The sequence below is a fragment of the Myxocyprinus asiaticus genome, chromosome 15 (genome assembly GCF_019703515.2).
Source record: "Myxocyprinus asiaticus isolate MX2 ecotype Aquarium Trade chromosome 15, UBuf_Myxa_2, whole genome shotgun sequence".
NCBI classification, from domain to species: Eukaryota; Metazoa; Chordata; class Actinopteri; order Cypriniformes; family Catostomidae; genus Myxocyprinus; species Myxocyprinus asiaticus.
The window spans coordinates 45635904-45651922 of record NC_059358.1 but is presented as its reverse complement, the minus strand read 5'-3'; the positions used below and the strand labels follow the sequence as shown (position 1 = coordinate 45651922).

The window sequence follows — 16019 nt, the reverse complement described above, 5'->3', positions numbered from 1 at the left end:
GGGCAGGAACAGAAGTCCAGTGTTCAGGGTGATCTACTTGAAGGACTTAATCTATTAATAGAAATGATGGATAGAGATCCTCTTAGATGCCCTTTCACTATTCATATCCCATTCGTCAGTAATGTGACATTACAGTATCCAGAAGACTGTACCTGCGTGTATGTATACGAGGCATTTCTCAACTATTATGATGCTTTTGTAGCCAGCACAATAGTAAATCAATATATACCAACAGAACCAGCTACATCATGAGACGTCAGTATTTAAAGTAAAAAAACGAATACAAAAAACTGGGTGTCATACCTGCTTCAAGGTAAATGGTTGTGATAAATGGAATGTTTAATGTTTTGACTAGGACAATATTTTGATATTGAATTAGCTAAGGTGCAATTCATATTAAGTTTTCCATTTCAGTTACTCAACAACAGAAAGAACAGACACTTAAACATGCTACATGTCAGGGATCGGAAACCTTTTTAACATGGAGTGCCATTTTACATTTTCCTTGTCAAGGGGTGTGCCGACACCACAAGTCCACAAAAAAAAAAAAAAAAATTTTTTTTTTTGAATTTGCCAATGCCCAAAACTATGTACGTATATTGCAGTTTCTAGCTGGTTTCCTTTTCCATTCCAGTTCTTTTTTCAACATTTTCCCTTTTATCTATTCTCTTCTCCCTTGTTATTTCCTTTTCCTTTCCTTCTAAGTTTCCTTTACAGTTATTTAGTAATTTTTTCCTTTCTTTTCCTCTTACTTATTGTTTCCACTTTCCTATTCCCTTTTCCCTTTCCTTTCATTTCCCTCTTTCGTTTTCCTCATACTTTCCGATTTCTTTTCCCTTTTCTATGCTTTTACTTTCCCTTTCCCATCCTTTCATTTCTTTTAAAAAAAAAATTCCCACTTTTCCTTTCCTGTTTTCTTTTTGTATACTTTTCTGCCTTTTTCTCATTCCTTTCTTTCCCTCTTCCTTTATTTTCTTTTCTCATTTCCTCTTCCTTGTCCTTATCATTTCCTTCTTTACATTCCCTTCCCCCCTTTCCTTTTCCTCATCCTTTCCAGTTTCATTTCTCCTTTCTTTTCCTCATTCTTTAAAAAAATTTACAAATAATCAGTTGCTCAACTGCAGAAATGCTATTTCTTCACATAAATATAACTTTACTGCTAATATGTCCTTGCAACCTCAAAATTGTGTCATTGTTAAGTGCAGTGGTCTTGCAGGGTTGCAGGTTTGTTTTGATAGGGTCACAAACAACAGGGATAAAAAATAACAATGCCAAATGCAAATAATAAAATGCAACAAGAATAGACTTAACTTTTAAAAGGGAGTAGATAACACTTCCCATATATATTTATTTTGTATTATTATTATTTATTTTTTGCGTGAAAGACTGTACATCAATTCAGACTTTACAGCCTGTTGGCACAGATTCATCTGTCTCAGGGTAGAATCTAGCCAAATTAGACATGCCAACATGGAGAGTATATGTGACATGCCCTCATCTTTCAAAACTGTGCTATGTAAAAGAAAGTATGATCAAGACTTCTTCAAGTAGAAAGAAAGAAAGAAAGAAAGAAAGAAAGAAAGGTCTTCTGTTTGGAGGTCTTTACTGTCTGATATGTCTAGCGTTTAAAGCATGACCGATCTCTTGCTTCAAACACATCTCATGGCCACTGTCAGCTCGGTCATGCTCCCAGACTTGGCTCTTTCAGACTACAGCCCCTCCGTTATGCCCCTGCAGCCCACCACACTAACCCCCCGCCCCACGCCCCCCCCCAAAGTCAGTACCATACACCCTCTCGCTGTCTCATCGGTGGATGAAAGGAGACACCGAGTGCTCACAGACAGTACTGCAGACAGACCGACAATTCATGTCATGTACAAATGACAAGTATTTCATTTGTATACCGATGAAAGACACATAAGGTAAGACAGCAGTTGATGGGAATTCTCTGACGGGAAAGAATTTCTCTTTCTGTCATCTTAAACCCTCTGCCTCATGGGACAGGTCTGCAGGATTTTGCTCATATCTATTGTTTGTGCTTTCATCTATTTATATCTTCTCTCTCCTGTGAGGATGTCATTATTGAGTTCTGAAAACCTTTGTTGTCTCGTCTACACAATTAAGACAACCCAAAGTGACCCAGTCTCAATTAAGTCATGTGGAAGTAAAGCTCTTTCTTCCAGGAAACTCAATTCATTGACATCAGCAGAACAGATTTGATTTCATTTAAAAGTATTTAGTTTTTGTTTTCTTAGAAATCACTCATTTTAGTTGTTGTCATTGCTGAAGCAGATATCAGAATTGATATGAACTGATTATTTTCTTTTCTATTTTTCTTTTCCATATTTATTCCTTTCCCCCCTTTTCTTCCTTCTTTTATTTTCCTCTTCCTTGCCTTTCCTGTCATCCCTTTTCTTTCTTTCCCTCTTCCTTTTTTCTTTCCAGTGTTCTTTTTTCCATTTCCTCTTCCTTTTTAACTTTAATTTCCTTTTCTTTTCCCGTTTCATTTTTTTCTCCATTTCCTTTGCCCATCCCTTTCTTTCCTTTCTTTTTCTTGCACTTTTCCATTTTTTCTTAACATTTTCTTTTTCATTTATTTAATTTCCATTTCTTTCCTGTTTAACTTTCCCATTTTTGCTTCTGTTTTCACCCTTTAATTTTCCTTATCCTTTACCGTTCCCTTTCCCCTTCCTTTCCTTTCTTTTCCTCATTCTTTTCCTTTTCCCTTTCATTTTTCTTCCTATGATTTCCTTTTCTGTTTCTTCCTGTTCCTATTCCTGTCTTTTTCCTTTCTTTTCTATTTCTTTTCTCTTTCATTTTTCCATTTCCTCTTCCTTTTCCTTTCATTTCCCACTTAATTTTTCCATATCCTTTTGCCATTTTCTTTTCTCGTCCAGTGCCTTCTTTGCTTTTCCTCTTCTTTTCAGGTTTCTTTTTTCCTTTTCCTATTTTTATAGTTCTTTTCTTTTCACTTTTTTTTTCTTCCTTTCCATTCTATGATTGTAAATTAAACCAAATTGTATGGATTTGTGAGACACTAGTAATGAGGTGTTAAGTAAGCAAGTGACAAATCTCTGAGATTGCTTTGTCAGTCTAGTTTGGGCCATAGCCCATTAATGGACTGTTTGGTTAAATAAGCATTTTTGAATACTGAGAGGCAGCAAAGTTTCAAAATGCACTTTGGGAAAGTTATTAAAATAACAAACTGTCAATGACAAAGAGAGAGATAGAGAAAATGACAGACTTTTAAGTGTCAAGTCTAATGCACTGTTAATGTCTCTGTTAAACCGAATGTATGAAGACTCGTAATGTCTTTGAGTCACTGATGAGCTTGTGTTCTCTCATTTAGCAGTATTAATGGCATCGCTCATTGTGTTTCTCAAGGTCCTGAGTGTCATTTGAGAAACAGAGGTTTTTGCGTTTGCAACAGCCGCAGGCTGCTCGCACCCACATCACGATACGTGTCAGTATCTGTATGCCCACCGAGGTGCGTGCTGTGTCTCCGTCTGGTATGGCTACTGTCTGCTTGTGTTAAGGCAGAATAATGGCTAATCAGCGCTGTCTGCCACGGCCGGTGGAAGGCAGCCGTGGCTTCTGCTTAGTGCGCAGGGAAATAACCTCTCTTCAGCGGCCCTTAATCAGGCTTGATCACAGAGCCGATGTGCTGCCATCACAAATCCAACCTCTAAACGTGAGTGGCTGCCCCGGCCTCACATTAACTTATGCTAGCTGAGCGGCACATTAATACTGTGTGACACCTCAAAGCAAACCTTAGCATTTCAATTAAAGCCTCTGGTGGGCCTTGTGTGCCCTGGAGAGCGTATGCCGCACCTCTATATCTCAAACATGCTTTCACATACATTTTTTCTTTTTTTTAAGTTTACCTTCTTATTTTTTAGGTATTTACTGATTTGTCATTATAATGAATTTTCAGCTGACGGTGAATGTAGGGAATGTGTGGTATGTATATACTGCTTTACATGCTGGTCATGTTGAAGTTGATGTGAACAACACATTACGCCTGAAAATACAGAGATATGTTTCTTATGTTCTCTTTTGGCACCAGGGAAAAACATCACTATGAAAAAAACAGCTTAAACCAACGTAAGCTGGTTTGCTGGTCTCCCAGCTTGGGCAGGCTGGTTCAGTTTGCTGGTTTAGAAGGGTTTCAAGCACTCTCAGCTGGTTAAGCTGAGACCAGACAACTAACCTGCTAAACTAGCTGAACACCAGCTTGGCCATCTTAAACCAACTAAAAACAGCAAATCAGCTAAGGCTGGTTTAATATGTTTTTTGGTCACACTTTATTTTACAGTCTTCATGTTAATATGTATTTAAATGGGTACTTACTAAGTAATTCTAACAAATTGTATATAGTTACTATGCACTTGTTTTGTAAAGCTGCTTGCAGGTATTGTTATTATTACTAAAGTAATTAATCACAGAAACATGTAATATGGATAATACGGACACAGTGAAATAAAGTAAAGCACAAAGCAAGACACAAAACACCTTAGCAACTGCATAGCAATGTGGTGGTGAGTTTTGCTTGTGCAAACACCACTCACATTTTCTTCATAAAAGGTGAAAATCTAGTTTACTAGTACAATTTATCAATTTTATTTAGCATAAATGACAATTTCAGTCATATAAATTAAAGCCTAACTAAGTTACAACACGCCTCATGGTGGAAAAGGGAGCAAGTTGTGTGCTAGTGATGTTTTGCCATAGCATGGTATAATATGACAGTGATACATCTCTCCTTTGAGTGTCAGAATATGTGTGTTTTGGCTGTGCAGTTAAAACACGAGCTGCAGGTACATTTAGAAAGACAGATTTAGTTCAGTAAGTATAGTCCTCTTTGTCCCCCAAACACTGCCGCTATGTCACAGGTCACATTTAAGCCACGAGCAGTGTTCAGAACATTACTTTGATGCAGTCACCACATCTAAAGAGACTGACTGATTAGAGACCTGAATCAACTAACAGATGAAGGCAAATAGAAGATATTTTTTTGACAGAGCAGTTCATTAAAGCATTATAATGATGGGTGGTAAATCAGCGGACATTTATCTAAATCACACAGAATGGTATTTGATACTATCACACTAGCAGAATCCATACAACTTGATTTTGGCCGAGGGTGTCTCACATGCAGACTGCTTTGCTGAGATCTCGCTCTCTTCAGTCAGAGTTTAAGAATGGTGGAGGGGCGACAGACATACAAGCTCACCACAACTCTCTCTCTCTCTCTGATTCCCTGTCACATGGAGCTCAACATGTAGTACCGCATGAGCATAAACAATTGTAAAAGAGTGATTTAGGATGTTATTCATGGAGTAACTTACCATGAAAGTGTGTGATTGTGTATTTATCCCCTTGAGGCTTGCCTTAGAGTGCATATGTCCAAATGCAGCTTTCAGTGAGTAAAGATATTACGTTAAATAAAAACAGACAATAGTGTCTACGCTTTCTGATTTCATTAGTAATTTTTTTAAAAAATGCTTGGAGACAGAATCACTTTAGATTACAATCAGCATTTGTGATGATGTGCAGTCACAGATGAAAACTTTCAGATCAGCTTGACGTCTTGTCAGTTCTTCAGTAAAAGAAGAAGCTCATTGGTCACTTGAAGAGAATACAAGAGCCCACCTCGGCAACAGAAATATTTTTTTCTAGCAATACTGATGTGCCTTTTCAGTCCTTGAAGCCATTAACTCAGCAGGGAGACCCAACGCTCAAGTGATTAACGACCTCCCACTGGCAGAATCTAATGCACACTCTGGCTGTGTCTCGTTTGGAAGGCTGCATGCTAAGTAGGATGCGTCCTTTGAAGGCTGTGGTATACCGAGCATCCTCCTTTAAACAAGTCTCGTTTAAATGAGACGGCCTTTGTAGGACAAACGGAAACGGAACATAACATGGTTGCTATGATATCACGCCACTCTTTAACAAGCACCAGCGCTTTGAGTGAGAAAGTAACAAATTCCCTTTGGAAGGGAATGTATGAGGTACATTTTAGGAGAGATATAATGATGTAAAGAGAAAAGAAATTAGATTTTACAGGTGTAGTTTTAGTCTAATATTTTATTTTAATTAAATATTAATATAATTATACATATTATATACTCTGCACCCATATACTGAGGTACTTCAACTTGGGAATTAACATTACTTGCGTTTGAACATCATATTTACGGGCAAATTGGCGTCATTTTTTTTTTTTTTTAGATATTTCCATTGAAGCAAAGAATTGTGGGTTGTGAGTACCCACGAAGGATACACCTTATGCATCCTCTGAATTCCCGTGAAAGAAGGTTGCATTCGAAGGCTGCATTCGAAGTGTCCTACTCGATTTTCTGAAACGAGACAGCCTCGATGACGTATGCGGCCGACAAATGCGACCTCTGGAGGACGCATCTTTCCAAATGAGGCACAGCTTCAGTCTCCCTCTGCCTGACCGGCAATTATGTAAATGAAGCTCACACCTCAAAATCACTGGGAAAATTGAACAGAAGGAAGAAGCTTGTTAAGGAAATACAGTGAAAGACATCATAAAGATATTCAAAATGCCTTATTTAATCACAATGTATATTGATCTCCATACAGGAAGACAGAATGATATGCATTAAAATAAAACACAAACTCTTAAAGGAACATTCCACAACAAAGCAATATATCTCATTTACACACAAATACACAGGCAGTAGATACAAGAATGTACCAAAGTATTATTATTTTATTTATTTATTTTAATTTACATGGAACTACCATGTTTTTTTTTTGGTTATGCACTATGGAAATACCATATTTTTGGATCATTGTAATTCTGTGGTATTCGTCAAAATACCTAGTAGTACCACGTGAATACTATGGCATATAAATGTAGTAATTTGTCAGTACCATGTTCCAGAGTACCGTAATATTATCATCTGATACCCTCACTTTACCATGGTACTGCTGCAGTATTTTATTAGTAAGGGATTGACTGCAGTAAGTCAGGTTTTGTGTGTAGTTGGTATTCAGTGTGTGTTATTGAGGGAAAGAGTGTCTGTAAAGGGCTGTTCTCTGCGGCACTGGAGCTTGTTGCTGTTGACCTCCATTTAGACTCAGTCAGAGTGAGATCAAAGTGTCTGATGGTGAAGACATTACTGCCAGCACAGGTCACAACCCTCATCAACAGTCAACACAACACACATCTCTGTCACCTCACACTGAGGCTGCAAATGTGATGCTGGAAAGGTTCAAAACTGGCTGCATTCTTATGACAGTTTCTGCCGGTTTAATATCTGCACCGCTAATGACATCGAATGAAACTGCAAAGATAATGACAGTCTCCAAAAATCTTTCCCGAACATCGCCATCTTCCATTGTTTGGACGTACATGTAGTCACACCCCAAACTTATGCCATTTGTTAAGTCAGAAGTTGAATCAGCTGAAGCCCTCTTTAGTTCTGGTTCTTCTGCACAATCACAAAATAATTAACACAGCAGCACCCCAATTTAATAATTTGTAATGCTATAAATAAACAGTATGTAGGCTATATTGTTGTATGTTAGAGCTGTGGCCTAGTGATTACTAAAATCATGTTCTTATTGAGTATTTATGTCTTGTTTTCCATTAAAACATCTAAACATTCTTAAAGCAAGATAAATGCACTTCAGAAGCAAAATGACATGAGATATTTTGTCTTGTTTATGAGAAATTAGCAACATTTTGTAACATTTATGCTTGTAACTACAAAAAAACTATTTGCCAATGGTGTAAGAAAAAAAAAAACCATTGGCAAATACTTTTTTTCTCTCTTGTTTTCAAGCATAAACACCACCATTATTTTCTTTGTCAAAAAAAGACTTAATATCACATGCCATTCTGCTTCTCAAGTATTTTTATTTCTTGTTTTAAGGATATTTGGACTTTTTTTTTTTTTTTTTTTTTTGCAGTGTAGCACACAATGCACTTAGTTGAGTACTTTTAATTTGAGAGATCCAAAACTGAGTCAGACTTGTATGGAAGCACAAGATTGCTGATTAAAAAGGAATTAAGAAATAAATGATCAGTCTATTAATTTGAAAATAAAAATGTAGATAAACCAATTTATAAATGGAAAAATAAATAGACTTATTAAAATCTGTTTATTTAATTATGTTTAAAAATGTAATTATATTTAACAATAAAATAGCACATTAATAAGTCATTTTTACCTTTTAAATTGCATTTTAAAAAAAGCAATTTCTTTTTTTGCCAATGGCTTTTCTTTTTCGTTTTACTTTGGCTTTTCTTTCTCCATTTAACAATTGAGTTTAAAAATGCCATTGGACAGTTGACTCGTGGGAGCAACCAATTAACTTTCGACTAACTTTTAAGACACACCCCCTCTCCCACGTGCCACTAGAAGTTGATATTCATTGCCTGTCAGGAGCCTGTCATTGGACGGTTATTCATAGCGATTTTTTTAATGCACAATTTAATTGTTAAATATGATACAAAAATTTAAACATGAATTAAATAAACAAATTTAAATGTGTCTAGTTATTTGTCCATTTATAAATTGGTTTATTTTATTCCTGTTTTTATTTTCAAATAAATAGATTGATCATTTGTTTCTTCATTCTTTTTTTTTTTTAATTGGCACTCCACAGCTTCCATAAACTTGAAAAAATAAAAAGAATTAAAAATAAAAATGGCAAAAATTTAATATAAATGTAAGAAATGTGGTATTTTAAATACTTTTAGATGTATCATTCAAATATTATCTAATACTCGAATGCTCTACATCTAACTGTTGCAAGAAAAGTAAAATAAATTAAGCAAAAAGTACATCAAATGTCATTTTTAAAGTGTAATCTCAATAATCTGTCATTTATCAATCTGACTATGTAAAATGTGTATTTCCTGAGCAGTGTGTTGTTTATCGTGTGTCCACAGGTGCAGCGCTCCAGAAACAAGCAGATGAGGGAGGTGTTTCCTGATGGCTTTGGGATTCATCATGCCGGAATGTTACGACAGGACCGCACGCTCATGGAGAACATGTTCTCTAGAGGTTACCTGAAAGAGCTGGTGTGCACAGCCACGCTGGCCTGGGGCGTTAACTTACCGGCTCACGCGGTTATCATCAAGGTCAGGGCACATTGCTGTGATAGTGTGTTTGCATGAAACCCTATTTCCTTTATGAATGCACTAGTGTTTCTGTGCACGATTCATCAGCCTCACTGACAATCTTAATGCCGATGTACTGAACTCACATGACACAACTAACAACTCAGTGCTATTGCTTGGCTTGCAGATGTTGTTATTTTTTGCCAAACACATTATGGTAAAAAAAAAAAAAAGAAGAAGAAGAAAAAAAGGAAAACATATTTATTTGAGCTTAATGAACTCATCAAGTTGCTGTGAGCTCCAGTTGAAAAAATTATTTGCAGTCTCCCACTGTACCACACGATGGCAGCAAGTGCTCCAACAAGTGCATTCCAATATCAGTCTGTCCACTAGATGGCGCAAAGACATCAGGAATCATCAGGAGATCAGCCTAGAAAGCCTTCATGTGTTTGAACATGTTGTGTGACAGATTACTTAATCACATGGCCTTTATGTTATTATTAAGAAGGACAGGTTTGATTGTACTTATTGTCATATTAAATGAATAGCTCACCCAAAAATAAAAATAAGAAAATATGAATACTTTGTTCTGATACAGACTGTGGTTGTTGTGTTGTGCAGATAGCTCTAGGGACTGTCACTAATGTTGATGAAGCTGTGAGGTGGATGAGTTACACGTACCTGTATATGCAGATGAGAGCCAATCCACTGGCTTATGGAATCAACCACAAGGCCTATCCTTAACATGCACAGCTTTTTCAGAGCGTACACCGTGTTTCTCACACTTTCTCATGTGATATCCCTCTGATCTGATATCTGCTTGAATAAATCTTTTCTTTTTTTCGTTCTCTACTGTACCACATGTATTTCTGAAAAAAATAAAAAAAATAAAAAAATAAAAAAAAGCCCATTCACTCGATCACATTGTCAAATTTCAAATGTTGTTATTTGTAAATCTACAGTATGTAAATATTTCTCTATTTTCACTAATTATAGAGCCAAAAGCTTTATGGAGAATTGTGATCAATATTTCGTAACAGCCATGGAACCTTTCTATTATCGTTGTTATTTTAAATATTTAAGTAAAATAAATAATAATAATACACACAAAGAAATACAGAATGTAAAGATTCACATCACATTGTGATGTTCTTAAAAATCCTGTTTGGTAGCTTAATGCAACCGTATGTACAGAGCCCCTTAGACGACAGGGAAGGATTCATTTTCTAAAATATTATTTGCGTTCTCTTGCAATTAATTTGGGTATAGTAAAATCATAGTAAGCACATTATTTACCATGGTTTTTCTTACAGTCACCATATTTTAACTATAATATGCATTCATTGTAAAACTATAGTATAGTAATAATACAGGCAAATAAAAAACAATGGTACTAAAATCATACTCATTCTGCAAAAAAATAAAAAAAATAAAAATAAAAAAAAGTTTAGTTTTACTATAGTAACACCATGGTTTTTGTGATATATGTACCAGGTTTTGTACCAGGTTACTTTTTTGTTTGTTTGTTTGTTTTTTTAATCATTGTTTTTACCACACACACAAAAAATGGTTACTACAGTCATGGTTACTGCAGGATTACTTGACTGAAACCATGAGGGCATAATCATAAGGGATTATATATATATATATATATATATATATATATATGAAAAAAATAATTCCTGGATTTTCAGTGTGGTCTCGTACTTTGCATATTTGACTATTTTAATAGTCTCTCTTTAAATTCCACAGACATTCAATGAGCTTTTCAACTGAAGCAGATATTCTGAGCATCGTTTCTAAAGCTGAAAAGTTTGAGCAGATCGAGGTGACAGCTCCTCCAGCACACAAAGAGCGATTCTTGTTTCTTCACTAGGATGGTGTGAATACAGTGTAAGTACAGTATGTTACAGATGTGTTGTGTGTGACCTGCACAGGTTCGAGATGAGGAGCTGGAGGAGCTGGAGCAGATTTTGTGTAATTTCTGTGAGCTGCCGGCGGCGGGAGGTGTGGAGAACGGCTACGGCAAGATCAACATCCTCCTGCAGACGTACATCGGCCGTGGGGAGGTGGACAGCTTCTCCCTCATGTCTGACCTGTCTTATGTAGCGCAGGTGAGAACTGTCCACCCTGACATCATTACAGATTCAGCTCAGGTTCCTTTTCAAAATCACTGAGGATGCTTCTGAAAATAGTGGGGGTGCTCTGTATACAGTGGAGTTGGATGTACTTACAAAAGCAAAAACAAAAAACGATAAAATCATGTTCAATGCTACCAAAACAAATATATAATCCAGGAAGTTATTTATTTATTTTATGTACAAACTTTTCTAGCTACACAGCAAATGATGTCAGAAGATGTTTTCCTCAACCACTGATCTAGAGTCAGTTTTTGCATTTCACTATAGTTTGTTTGGCTTTGGGAAGATGATCCTAGACCAACAGTTATGGGCTGCTTTATCAAATACATTTATTAATTAAAAAAAAAATGTGTTTATAAATAAATAAAGTCACATCTACGTAAGCATTGTTTATGCAATATTGGATAGATTTTGTGTCTTAACTAATCATGTTTATATAATCAGGTTATTTTATTTATTTATTATTGTTTACAGTATTTATTTATTATTATTTTTTATTTATTTATGTAGTTCTCAAATTTCATTCAAGCTTTTGCATGTTTAAACCTGGTCTGGTCCGGTCTGGGATGGGATGTCACCTCCCCAGCATCTCTCCTCATTCTCTGTGGAAGTCATCAATCTCTGATATCTGTGATTCCAGTAGAACAGCTTCCATGTGCTCAGGTAGTCCAAATAGCTCCTTGAAATTCCCTCTTTGCTCTTAATTCGACTGATTTGGGATGTACATCTGGGATCCGGCAGTGAGGGTCATTTCCGTGTCAAACATATGTTGATTTTAAATCCAGACCCTCTCTGATGCTCCGGTCTGTGATATCTCTCTCTGTCATCCTTCAGAGATTTCAGATGGATACGTACATATATGGATACATGCAATAAGTGGGATTCTGATGATGGTTTTTGCATCTGTCTGGAAGTGGCTCTGAACTTTGTTTGGAGAGATTGGTAACATCTGATGAGAAAAGATATAAAGCTCAAAACTAAGTAGTGAAATCTGATTTGCTGTTGAGCTGGTGCATTTTAATGATTTGATTGAACTGATTTACAAAATGTTTGTCTGTCACTGGAGTGTAAGTGAGAAACATGAGTGGTATGTTAGAATTAGTGCTGGGAAATGTAGCTTAAAATATTCATCTCATGTGAGTGTACACATTTGTGCTCAAAAGTTTGCATACCCTTGGAGAATTGGTAATATATGTACCATTTTTAAAGAAAACATGAGTGAGCAGGCAAAACACATTTCTTTTATTTCTTATGGGATTCATATTCAACTGTAGGTTATAACAGAATGGCACAATCATAAAACAAAACATGGCAACAAAGAAAAAAATGAAATGACCCCTGTTCAAAAGTCTGCATACCCTTAGTTCTTAATACTGTGTATTGCCCCCTTTAGCATCAATGACAGCATGCAATCTTTTGTAATAGCTGTCTATAAGGCCACCAGATTCTTGCAGGTGGTATAGCTGCCTATTTGTCTTGGCAAAATGCCTCCAGGTCATGCAAAGTCTTTGGTCATCTTGCATGAACCGCACATTTGAGATCTCCCTAGAGTGGCTCGATGATATTAAGGTCAGGAGACTGTGATGGCCACTCCAGAACCTTCACCTTTTTCTGCTGTAACCACTGGAGGGTCAACTTGTGCTTAGGGTCATTGTCATGCTGGAAAGTCCAAGAGCGTCCCATGCGCAGCTTTCATGCAGAAGAATGCAAATTGTCTGCCAGTATTTTCTGATAACATGCTGCATTCATCTTGCCATCAGTTTTCACAAGATTCCCCATGCCTTTAGAGCTCACACACCCCCAAAACATCAGTGAGCCACCACCATGCTTCACAGTGGGGATGGTATTCTTTTCACTATAGGCCTTGTTGACCCCTCTCCAAACATAGCGCTTATGGTTGTGACCATAAAGCTCTATTTTGGTCTCGTCACTCCAAATTACAGTGTGCCAAAAGCTGTGAGGCGTGTCAAGGTGTTGTCGGGCATATTGTTACCGCGCTTTTTTGCGGCATTGGCGCAGTAAAGGCTTCTTTCTGGCAGCTCGATCATGCAGCTCATTTTTGTTCAAGTATCATCATATTGTGCTCCTTGAAACAACGACACCACCTTTTTCCAGAGCAGCCTGTATTTCTCCTGAGGTTACCTGTGGGTTTTTCTTTGTATCCCGAACAATTCTTCTGGCAGTTGTGGCTGAAATCTTTCTTGGTCTACCTGACCTTGGCTTGGTATCAAGAGATCCCCGAATTTTCCACTTCTTAACAAGTGATTGAACAGTACTGACTGGCATTTTCAAGGCTTTGGATATCTTTTTATATCCTTTTCCATCTTTATAAAGTTCCATTACCTTGTTACGCAGGTCTTTTGACAGTTCTTTTCTGCTCCCCATGGCTCAGTATCTAGCCTGCTCAGTGCATCCACGTGAGAGCTAACAAAATCATTGACTATTTATACACAGGCACTAATTGCAATTTAAAAAGCCACAGGTGTGGGAAATTAACCTTTAATTGCCATTTAAACCTGTGTGTGTCACCTTGTGTGTCTGAAACAAGGCCAAACATTCAAGGGTATGTAAACTTTTGATCAGGGCCATTTGGGTGATTTCTGATATCATTATGATTTAAAAAGGAGCCAAACAACTATGTGATAATAAATGGCTTCATATGATCACTATCCTTGCATGATCATTCATATTTTCAATAATCAATGCCAAAATTTCACAATTTCTGCCAGGGTATGCAAACTTTTGAGCACAACTGTGTATATATATATATATATAATGTGGTTCTCACTCTCGGTGGGGCACGTGGTGAGTTGTGCGTGGATGCCACGGAGAATAGCATGGGCCTCCACATGTGCTACGTCTTCACGGTAACACGCTCAACAAGCCACATGATAAGATGCATGGATTGCTGGTCTCAGACACGCAGGCAACTGAGATTTGTCCTCCACCACCCGGATTGAGGCAAGTCACTACCCCAACACGAGGACTTAGAGCACATTGGGAATTGGGTCCAGTGAGGCACTAACAATGGAAGTGAATGGGCCCAGTCCATAAACATTCAAATATACACTGTTTCAAAAGTATAGCCACAAATGGGGAACAATATACATGTTAACATGATTTAAGTATGATACAATTGCTGGCTAAACTTATCTGTGTAAAGTTACATCCAGTACTGTGATTGTGTATATTAAATATAGCTTTTCATAGATACAGTTAGTAGGCCATTTTATCACATTAAAATCATGTTAACATGTATATTGTTTACATTGCATGGCTATACTATTGAAATTATGTGTATTTAAGCATTTATGGACTGGCCCCATTCACTTCCATTGTAAGTGCCTCACTGGACCCAATTCCCAATGTGCTCTAAGTCCTCGTGGTGGGGTAGTGACTTGCCTCAATCCGGGTTAGAAGTTTAAATAAAGGAAGGACCAGCAGAAATTATTCAAAATTATTCTACAAATGCTGAGTTGAGCTTAACTTTTATTGAACCCATAATATTCCTTTTAAGTGACAAATCAAATGAATCAAATCATTGAAACAAATCATCCAAACAAGTCAAATCACTAAGACGAATCAGACTTCCATTGGAATTCCAACACTGAAACACACAACCGTAAAGATTCATGAGATTTGCTGTGAGAAGTTCAAAGCTGTCTTTACAGCGCTGTGCTGTCACTGGAGTGTGGTGAATGGGACCATGGGGACTATTCCACTGATATTCATCCACACAGAGAGTGTCTGATAAAGACTTTAGCTGCTCTAGTGTCCTGTTAAACTCCAGCCAGTGCACCAGCAGGTGTTTGTCCAGTCCTGTCCAATAATCAGTCCATCAAATCAGTCAAATCTATGATTAAACCTGCACCTTGTAGATCACAGTAATGCCAGACTCTATAAGCCCTTTAAACATAACTCACACTCTTATGTATTAAACATACAGCTGTGTGCTTTGTGGGTCTGATTTGTGGTATACTTGTCACCACAGCCATTGACCAGGAAAATAAAAAATGGCACTCCATGTCAAAAATGGTGCCGACCCCTGGTATATAAAATGAAATTTAAAGACAAAAGAAAGTAAGGTGGTGGGGGGGATTGTGGGAGAGAGAAGAGACCAATAGAAGGCTTAAATAATGTCCTGAAAAGCAGTGACCTGGAGATAAAGAAACCTGGCAATAAATGTACATAGTGCAAACTGCACATCAGTTGTCGCTGGTGCTGTTTTGAAGGCAAAGGTTGTCACACCAGATATGTTTTTTTTTTTAACTGTCCTTTGACAGATGTTAGTTGATAAATAAAAACTAGTACTGGCATTATTTTTGAAAACACCCTCACTATACAACATTTTTCAAAACTGCCTAAAACTTTTGCGCAGTACTGTATATCAATGGGAGATTTTCAAACTTAGAAGTAATCTTCTAAATATCTAAATATAACTTTTACAAAATCCCTTCACACCTATAGCCAAAACTAAACTAAAGGAAACTACATTTGGATGGAGAATAATGTTAAGTAGTTCATACTGAATTTAATGCTGAAAGTTGTGGAGAAGTAGTAAGATGACAAACACATGCAGTAATGTGATTATGCCTCTGGCTATCGCCATGTTTTAGGGTGACAAGGGTGCTTGAAGATAAGGAGGTGTGTGAGCTGAAAACTTTGAACACTTCTGATCTTCACAAACAAAGTTTGTGACAAACATTTGTGTTGGGCACAGTATTCACAGTTCATAGAAGCCCAAGCAACCACACACACACAGTAGGTTAGACAGGAGG

The 16019-nt window shown here is 37.0% G+C and overlaps 1 pseudogene; it reads left to right on the top strand.

Annotated features, from left to right (window-relative positions):
• Positions 1–16019, top strand: part of LOC127452706 (activating signal cointegrator 1 complex subunit 3-like) — a 252981-nt pseudogene that overhangs the window by 155976 nt on the left and 80986 nt on the right.